Below are 9,843 nucleotides of genomic sequence, written 5' to 3' on the forward strand. Positions count from 1 at the left end.
TCACGTGGTGAACCTGAAAGGCAAATTTCTTAAGCAAGATCAACTATAAAATAAATTTAATGAATCTAACAACGCTTTGGAACCTAACGCACAACATCTAGAAGTCTAGACTAGAGACGTATTCCGGCGTTGTAAAGCCTGGTAACTGTTGTTCTCACTGTTGGTTGGGTGATTCCTCCACTTTGAGATGATAAGTGCCAATACGGACTTGTGCTCCCACGTACCGTCGAGTATATTTTGGGAGACCACAATAGGCTTAATCCTTTATCCATAGGAATCCATGTCTACCGCCCTATCGATTGCAATGCACTGAACACAGCATTTAGGAAGATTGATTGTCGTACCGTAAAAAGTATTCTGCAGTTTTGCGATTGGTTTGGTAATCCCTCTGCCTATATTTCCATAGCAGTCCCTTTCGTTCCTTTTTAGAATCCTTAACGGAAAAGGTCCATCTGAGCACTTGTCACTTCAGGCTCATTAAAAATCGAAGGTGACTAGAGTCATCTTTTGTTTTTTCTCGACTCTTTAAAATAGAAAAAACAAGTTGTGTCAAAGAGTCTAAAATTTATTTTAAACGGAATAATCATCACCTTTCCTACGTTGGTCTTAGGTTGAGGAAAATGGAGTCCATCCACTTAGGAGTTCCCCTTGGAGGAAATCCTAGTCCCTTCTCCTCTTTGGGAGATGTTGGTGCACCCCATATGGCCACATTGTCGCTTCCAGGATTGACAATCGGCTTGCCCATATGGCTTTTCTCAACCTCCGTCGTTCAGAACACCGCGATTCCTGAACAATCGAGTCAGCAACTAGACAATTCCAGAGTTACCCCCCAACCCTCTACTTCGTCCAATTCTTCCTCTCCTCCTTCCTCTTCGCTTGATGGGGCTGGTAAAGCCAAAAATCAAGTACCTGAGAAGAAGAAGGAAAAGAAGAAGAAAGAGAAGAAGAAGAAGGAGCCAAAGGCGAAAAGGGGTAACCAAGCATCGTCTAGCGAAAATCCACACACTGCACCAACCAGGCCTAAATCACCATGTGTCATTTGCAAAGGAGACCACTTTCATAGAGATTGTCCTTGCATCCCTCGGATCTTAAGGGACTGGTCTCCTCGTTTGCACAACCCGGTGTCGTCAACCTCTGATGATCATGTTGAAAATACACCGTCAACTAGTGAAAGTGAAGCCCTTGGACAAAAAGGAAAATGCAAATTTCCCTGTAAACTGTGTGAAGGCGATCACGCCGTCCACTGTTGTCCCTTCTTAGACGAGGCTAAAAGAGTTTTGGACGACCGTCCGGTTTTACCGTTAAGGCTCCCTATTGGATATAAGAAACTCTTGCCGAGTCCGTCACTGGTTGAAAATTCGGCTGACCCGCCCAGGTGGTCGGCCGAAGTATCTATCACTGAAGAAAAATCATTTGAATCCATACCAGATGAAAGTCAAAAGGTCGAGGCAGCAGTTGACCCGGTCTTGCCTTCAGAGGTTCCATCTTTAGATGATACAGTCACCAAAGAGAACAAGGATGACACTGTCCAAATTCTTTTCGTAAGCACAGACTCCGATGAACATGGGGGCGATTTACCCATTCCTTTACCGCAGGAAGGAAGTTCGTCAGAGTCGTACCCGACCGTCTATTCAGTCCCACCTCCAAGCAACCTATTTGTTTCCTTTGACTGGAATCTACTAGGCATACCCCGTTTATCGGCTAGTATACCATTCCGAATCGTTGCTCAAATATATAGAATAGTTATGGCTGGTACCATCATAGATGAAGGGGTTTCTATGAGTATCCTTTCCTCGACTGCTTGGAAAGCGCTTGGTTCGCCATCGCTTTTGCCTGAGATGAGAAATCTAACAGGCTTTGACAAAGGAACCAGTCGACCGTTAGGGATCGTTCCCAATGTGCTCATAACATTGAGAGGGAAAATCGTTCACATGAACGTAATGGTAGTCCAAGGACCCCTGGATTATAATATACTCCTTGGGTGAGACTATATTTATTGCATGGGAGCCATTGTCTCATCACTCTTTAGAGTAATGTGTTTTCCGCACGAAGGAAGAGTGGTCAAGCTCGTAGACCAGCTTTCATTCCCCGGTTCACGCATAGAAAATAGTCATATACCATCCCTAAATGGTCTTTTCACGCAAGGAATGTCTCATCAATCCCCGGTTCGTCCACCTGATGAACGCGAGTGATTCGGGGGACATGACTGAAACCCAGGGGCATGCACCCTGGTCTGCTTCGGCAGGAAAACTTCAGGTATAGCGTAGGTTTCCGCGAAGGATATATGACTAGTCTGACACTCCCGTCCGCAATTGGAAAAGGGGGTTGGACTGGAACAAGATTCCCTCGTCAAAGTTATGTGAGTGGAGGCGTCTGTGCCATTCACCTTTGTCTATTTCGGTAGACATCGCCGAAGAAGTGTTTTGTTTGTGGTACAAATAGAACAATCTTTGGTAACCTGAAAGAGGTAGGCCTTTTTTGGCAAAACAAATGTTTTGTCTGCGAAATTGCGGGGTAACCTTGAAACTCTATGTCTCTATACCTGGGGGCATGCAAACCTTTTGGCATGCAAGCGAAGAGTGACCATTTATTTTTTAAATTTGTAGGTCCTCTAACCCTTTAAACTCGTAGGATTGGTCGTTTCCTAACTTGCATAAAGAAAAGATGTGGGGCAAAGCTTTGAAATAATGTCATTTTTATATATGAGACATTCTTATCATACGACTGCATTAATCGAGCAGTTTTAACGCGGACTTCATGCTCGTTAAAAAATAAACATAAGCAATGAGCAAATGTTTCCCCCAGCGTTTAAGCTCATTAAAAAATGAACCAATTTCCGGTAAATAACCATCGTGAATGTAGTACTTCAACCTTTGAAGCCTTGGTCATGTTCTCATCATCACCTCCACTTTGTATTGGTCGATCATTCACCTCCACTTGATTGTTTACCCCTTTTGAGGAACAACTACGAAGTGTAATTCTATTAGCCATCCTTGTAACACTGTCATGATTGGGAAATTCCAAACCTTACCTGGAATTAGCTGCTACCCGAATTTATCACTCGTTCCTCAAAAAACGAGTCTCCTTTAAGCTCTTTTCAACTGACTCGTAAAATATGAAAAGATTGCCAAGCCATTGGCCTCTCCAGCTCGTTAAAGTGACCGGAAGTGCTATCCCTCCTTTAGATTTTAATCTTTTTGGACCTGAGGGATTATTACACAAAAAGATCGAGCGCTTGTTTTGTTCGGCTCGTTAAAAGTACCGAAAATTCATCCCTTCTGTATTGTTTTATACTTTTTCGGACCTAAGGGATTAGATGACGAAAAATGATTTTTTGAGTTTCCTTTACGTCCCTTTTCAGACTCTCTAAAATTGAAAAGGACTGAGTTATCTTTGTCATTAAACTCGTTAAAACCTAATAGCGACAAACTTGTCCATAACAGACAAGAACGAGTTTCACTATCGCTAGGCTCGTTAAAACATAGCGATGGGTTTGCCTGAAGGAAAATTATAGAACAAGCATATGTTATCCTCCTCAAGCTTGAAAAAAATAAAGAGGTACTGGTCAGCAATGACTGGGGAAAAATTGGGAAGAAAACTTGAAGAAACTTTGTTGGTAGCAAGTCGCTCTTGAACATGACACTTTCACTCCGCATCCAAGTCGGGTTGGGTTGTTTCATTCACCGGTCACATCACCATGGTCACATCACACCATCCACATTTGGGGTTAATGCTACCAATCCATCATGTCAGTGTCGTCGATATGTTCAAGAGAAGTCACTCAGAGAATTCACTTGTGTCTCACCCACTGCAATACATTTACGCTCCATTCTTTCATGACCGCCACCTTCAACCTTATATCACCAGATCGTTTTCACCTCCATGAAAATCATTTGCTCTGTTCCATGTCATTGATGTGGGATTCATTAAGGCCCTCCTATGACGGATCGCTTCTTGTCGACATCAGCTCATTATCCAAGAAGTCGATCTAGGAACACCCCTTTCATTACTTTGAAGCTCGCATGCCTCAATGGAAAGTTTCTCACTTCCGGCGACAGGTTTACATCAATGACCTTCGATCGAAAGATTTTGTGTGGTGTTTGACACCAAGTCCTTTATTCACACCACGTGAATTGTACTACAGTACCTTGAGGATCATTATCATTATCGGTGATTCCTCTCGCGCCTGTTAACAACTTACATCATTGGCTGGTAATCAGGCGATGTCTTTCCATGTTCGACTCCAGAACATCTCTCACATGGATCGACTTGTACTTTGAGTGAAGATCGAACGAGATTGAAGACCCCGTATCTAGTTTCATCCATCCGGGCTGCGATATATATTCAGGAAAATAAAGACATCAAATGTACATCATTGCTGCATAGATAATCATCCAATCTAAGGGATGTTGGCTCTACCAGAATCATCAGTCTACACTCAGACGATTGTCTGTCCTATGTACATGAAAATGAATTTATAAAGCTGAGCATGGGAATGCCCGCCTCAACTAGATCATGAAAATATTATGAAGATAATGTATTGTATTGTATCTTATTACAGGCCTCCTTCCAGCTTGAAAGAACTTCGGATCCTCATGATAAAGCATTTCACCCGACATCAAAAAGGATTAACGAACTCATGCTTTAGGGGGCAACTGTTATAGACATTTTTGGGCACTGCAACCCCAAGCATAAATGTCCATAAACTAAGGGCTCCTAAGTCCCTAAAAGTGTTGTTCCAACCCCTAAAAGAACAAGGTCATCTGATTACAGCTTCTCCCAGAAGTTCTCCGTGAAAAACTTCTCAAAACTGGTCAAAACTGGACCATTTCACCTACTCCATAGGAAAAGTGCATTGCATCTCACCTAAATACACACAGAAGGTGTGTTTCATTTCAAAAAGCCCTTCTATGGGGTGCGATGGGCGATAAGGGACAAATGTCAGTGTCAATCTACGAGGTGGAGAAGCATGGAATCTTCCGGAAACTTCTCTTGTGACACTTGCCTCTCTGAATTCGACCAGGGACGAGTAAGAGATCATCAATCTCCAAGTGGAAGCAAGAACTATCAGAAGGAAGACACTAATCAAATCACAAGCTGACTCATCTCCCTTGCAGACATCTATATATGGATCCCTCATCCCAGAGATCCGGAGGCTGGAATTTTGCATCTTGTAAGGAATTGTTGTTGGTTTCTTGAGGCAACATCATAGTGTTGGGTGATCTAAGCTTTTCATGAGGTGAATAAGGGCTCACTTGCTGAGAGGATGATGCTGGGTCAAAACGATTGGTTTTAACTCTCTTGGCTCTTTCTTGATTATCAATAAAGCTATTCAAGTTTTCCTCCATACTCTTGTGTGATTTATGTTTTATGCATTTGTATGGTCAATTTACATCTGATCCTAGATTGTTTATGATAATAGATATATGTTCTCGTATAGTGTTATGCTGCTTTGATTCTACAGGTATTCTGTGAAGCTGGGTATACGAGAAAGAAAGTAGCAAAGAACTATTAGAAGAGAGAGGAATCGAGCAAGGAACCAAGCGCAAGACAGAGGTTGGTCTCCTTTATTCTTCTCTCATCTATCTTTCATAAAGGAAAATGAAAGTAGTTTTGCTTTGTTTGTTTCTAAGGTAGCTACCAGCCTTAGTGGGATTAGCAGTTCTGCATAGACACTATTCCCGGTAACAACAGGTTAAGAAACATGCATTACAAATGTTTAAAGAGTAGTCTTACAAACATCTACAAAACATGCATGAAAAAGTGTTGGCCTTAACAGGCTTCTGAATTAAGAAAAAGTTCCAAGACACATTTGTACACCATACATCACTAGTCATAATAGTAGGACATTGGAGCCACTTCTCTCTCCTCAAATAAAATACTACAAACTCTCAAGGCTATGTGGGAAGCCAAGGTGAAAAGTCCTTGCTCATACAACGAGGGGTGTATATATAGCCAAGGGTGTTGCTTGACCCTTGTGACTCTTGGACTACCCTCGTGACTCATCAACTTACCATTACTTTTCAACTGACATGAATCTTCGACTTCTTGTGTGTGTCCATTAGAATTCAATCTACATTAAATTTATTTACAATGAAAAATGCCCATGGTGGTGATGTGGCCAATACATCTCATGACACAACTTGACATGACATTACTGACATGTTCTGGCTAACAGTGGCATCCATGTCAAGCTACTGTTCAGCTGAGTGATGGATGTACTCTTGGTGTGATTTGTCTTCTCCTCTGCATGACATAGTTTTGTGGGGTCTTTGATGGTCTTAGTCTTGCATGATGGTTCAATACATGTGTTCCTTTCGCTTGTTGCTTGATATGATTTGTACATCCGTCTAGCTGCAAGCAAGTCTACTAGCATGTGCACTTCTTCTTCATCCTCTTCATCATATTTCCATGATACATTAGTGTACCTGTTCCTGTAATTTAGTCATGACAAGACGACATGAAATCCAAAACCTCCTAGTCTAGCATGATGCATTGTTCTCCGGTTTAGGTGACAGGGAGGGAAGACAACTCATTCAGACAGCATAGAGAGCAGCTCAAGCTGGAATGAGGGACTTCGAGAGGAAAACCTGCAATGTTAAGAAAAATTATGTAGTGGTCACTAGGAGGAAAAATTGTGCAGTGAAGAACACTGGTGGTAGCTGTAAGGTGGGATCTTGCTGGGTAGTTCTGCGCAATTTCTGGAGGGAAAACAAGATAGGATTGTAGGGGACCAATTAGGTAGTTCTTCGCAGTTCTAGGGAGGAAGAAAGGATAGAGGAACAAGACAATTCTATGCACTTTCTAGAGGGAAGACAGAGTGGGGTAACATGACAAATCTGTGCAGTTTGCATAGGGAAGACAAATCGATGTAGCAGAGGAATGGTTGGGGAATTCTGAGCATTTTTTGGGAGAAGTGAGTCCCGAATGATGGAGGTCACTAGGAGGACCTCTCTGCGCAATTTATGAGAGAATTATAGGCCAAGGATCAGAGGTTAGCTAGGAATTTCTTCTCAATTTCTGAAAGTAGTGCATGATAGGGCTACAAGGGACCTACTGAGCATGACTGCAAAATTTTGGATAACAATGCATGACAGGTAGCAAAGGGCCTGCTAGACATGTCTATGGAGTTTCTGAAGGCAGTGCAAAGAAAAGAAATAGAATACCAGTAGGACATGTCTGTGTAATTTTGGAGATCAGTGCAGACCTAGGTCTTCGTCTAGTGCTTGGTTCCAATAGAATAGAAGGAGGCTTGATGAATGTGCTTGAGAAATGCGCAGTCTAGTTTAGACATTTGGGTAGTCTTCTGCACAGTTTTGGGAGGCAGAAAAGCCGCTCAATTCTGGGATTGCGCAGTGTAGCTGACCCGAAGGAAACCTCAAGCACTGCACAATTCTAGGCAGTAGAGTAGGGTCACTGAGGGCTAAGACTACGTAGTGCAGCTCAGTCAGAGTTCAGTGGAAGAGGGTTGTTCGGTCGGACAGTTTTTTAGGAAAATGGCTAAGTGTTGAAAGTAAGTGACCTTGTGCAGACTTGACATTGTGAACCCACACTTAGCATACTTCGACGATGAGACAACATAAACCATAAGGACAACAAGACAAAACATGCCCTTCGTGAGACTGTCTTAGAGTTGAGAGCGACAAGCATGAAACTTGAAATAGATCTTCAAATGACAGTGACGACACTTGCACGACAATGCTTACAAATTTGTGTGTGAGTACGATGGATGTTTACATAGATAAGACAACCCAAACACACAAAGAAAAACCTTCTGACTCACCAGAACAAGATTGCAAGCATGACAAAGAAATCAATATGCCAAAAGACGATCGTTGGTAAAATAATTAGAAGGGTGTTTAGAATTCACAAGAGCTCATGGGGTGCGCTCGAGTGTTTGTAACCATCAAAGGAAAAACCAAGGAAGGCTCCAAAATTTGAATGCAAGATAAAAATTTTGGAGGGTGTTGCAACTGCTACAACACTTGGCAACACACCGGTTGAATACTAGCTTCTTTGTTTTAGTTTGTTTACAGTGCATGGCCTTGGCCTTTTGGGGATTATTGATTTGTTGTGTATCACTTCAGATTCCCCACTTACCCAGTGGATAGACATGGTTCACCTTGTACAGAATCAGTTGAACACAACACAAAATTGAGCCAGATCACAGTGTTTCAAATTGAGAAGGGTAATTTGGGTCGCGAGCTTAATATTTTCAGAGTATAGTTTTTCATCTCTGGTGTTTCTCCGCTACCAGCAAGCCTGAACAGTACCCCTACGGAGTCACTCAAGCACACAAGAATTGATCCACTTCCATCGAGCCTGAATAGTACCTCGGTGGAGTTGTCTAATTCGCCTCTCTGCATAGGAAGCCTTTCTCTTCTTTCACCTTTGTTATTTTTGAAAGAGAACTGTGCATAAGCACTTTTTTATTTTTGGGGTGGAAGAGGCATCCCAAATTATTGAGAGCATGAGAGGTTGTTTCTTCAGAGAAGCATATAAAGACCTCTGATTCAGGTTTGCATGTTTAGATTTTCCCCTTATTTGTTTCTACTAGTTGGATAATCTTGAACACACCTGAGCAGAAAACTAGGTATAGGCATGAGGTTTCCCAGATTGGACACGGGTTCATGGTTCGACCAAAACTCTCCTTACAGACGAATCATATTTTTCGTCAAGACTTCATCAACCAAAAGTTAAATCCAAGCACAAATAATACTAACATAGGACTGGCCAAGCACTATAGTGGCACAATACTCTTTGAACTTCAACCACGTACTAATTTATAAACCAGAACATAGTGCAAGCACAACGCTTATTCGTGTAGTGAAAACAAACGAAAAACTCAAAATGAAAGGAAAAATAAGACGAGAGAAAAGGCATACACAACAAGGAAACAAAACCAAAAGACAAGAAATCAAAATTACTAAAACAATAGGATGTAAAATAAGAAAACCATGATGAACTACGAGTGCAAGATGAGTGCAAGGAAGGGAAAACTGAGATGCAACTAATCCTACTCCTATCCTAACAACTAAACGGTCGGGGTTACGTGAAATGAAATTTCCAGTGAAGCCACCATAGTCACTCCTGACCTACATCCACAAAGGCACAAATGATTAAAACAAATAAAAGTTGTGTGCAACAGAAAATATAAAAACTTGAACAAGTTACACACAGAAAAGAAGGTCTTTCCTGTAGGAAGAAAGATGTTTCACAACCACCCAATACACATGCTTACCTCTTTGATGGATATCACTTTTCAACAAACATCATAAGCCTTTTTCGGGTGCGTATTCATCTGCACCAATCTTCTTAACAAGCATAAGGAGGGATTGAAGCTTGTTACCTACAAGGGAGCTTGCCAAGTAAGATTGTTGGAGCCATTCAACGATTGGATTGTAAAATTCATAATGGCTATATTGAAAGCCTTGTGATCTTTGAGAGGAGAATTATTGATTTGATAGATGGGATCATGATGGGAATCTTGTAAGGAAAAATAAATCTGACATTCTCAACAGTCATGCCAAGACAATGCGGACCTTCCATAACCATCAGTGCAGGTTGAAGTGCTTCATTTGCTTGATGGAAATATGAAGGGAGAGATGTTAAACAATGAATATTAGAGAGTGCGAAGCAACTATCATTGGATATGTTGATGGGAAAATGATAATATGAATGACAGTTACCTAAGATAGAGAAATGATAAAATGAGTTGGTTGAGATGTCAAATTCCTAGTTTTCAATTTGAACAATCTCATGAACGCTCTGCACAATCGAATCAAGTTCGCTGTGAGCTAGATATGTCAGACATATTTGCAGTGCAAGGTTTGTAAGCAGGCC

The sequence above is a fragment of the Pinus tabuliformis genome, chromosome 5_2 (genome assembly GCF_031772625.1).
Source record: "Pinus tabuliformis cultivar Carrire ecotype Pingquan chromosome 5_2, CPIR1, whole genome shotgun sequence".
NCBI classification, from domain to species: domain Eukaryota; kingdom Viridiplantae; phylum Streptophyta; class Pinopsida; order Pinales; family Pinaceae; genus Pinus; species Pinus tabuliformis.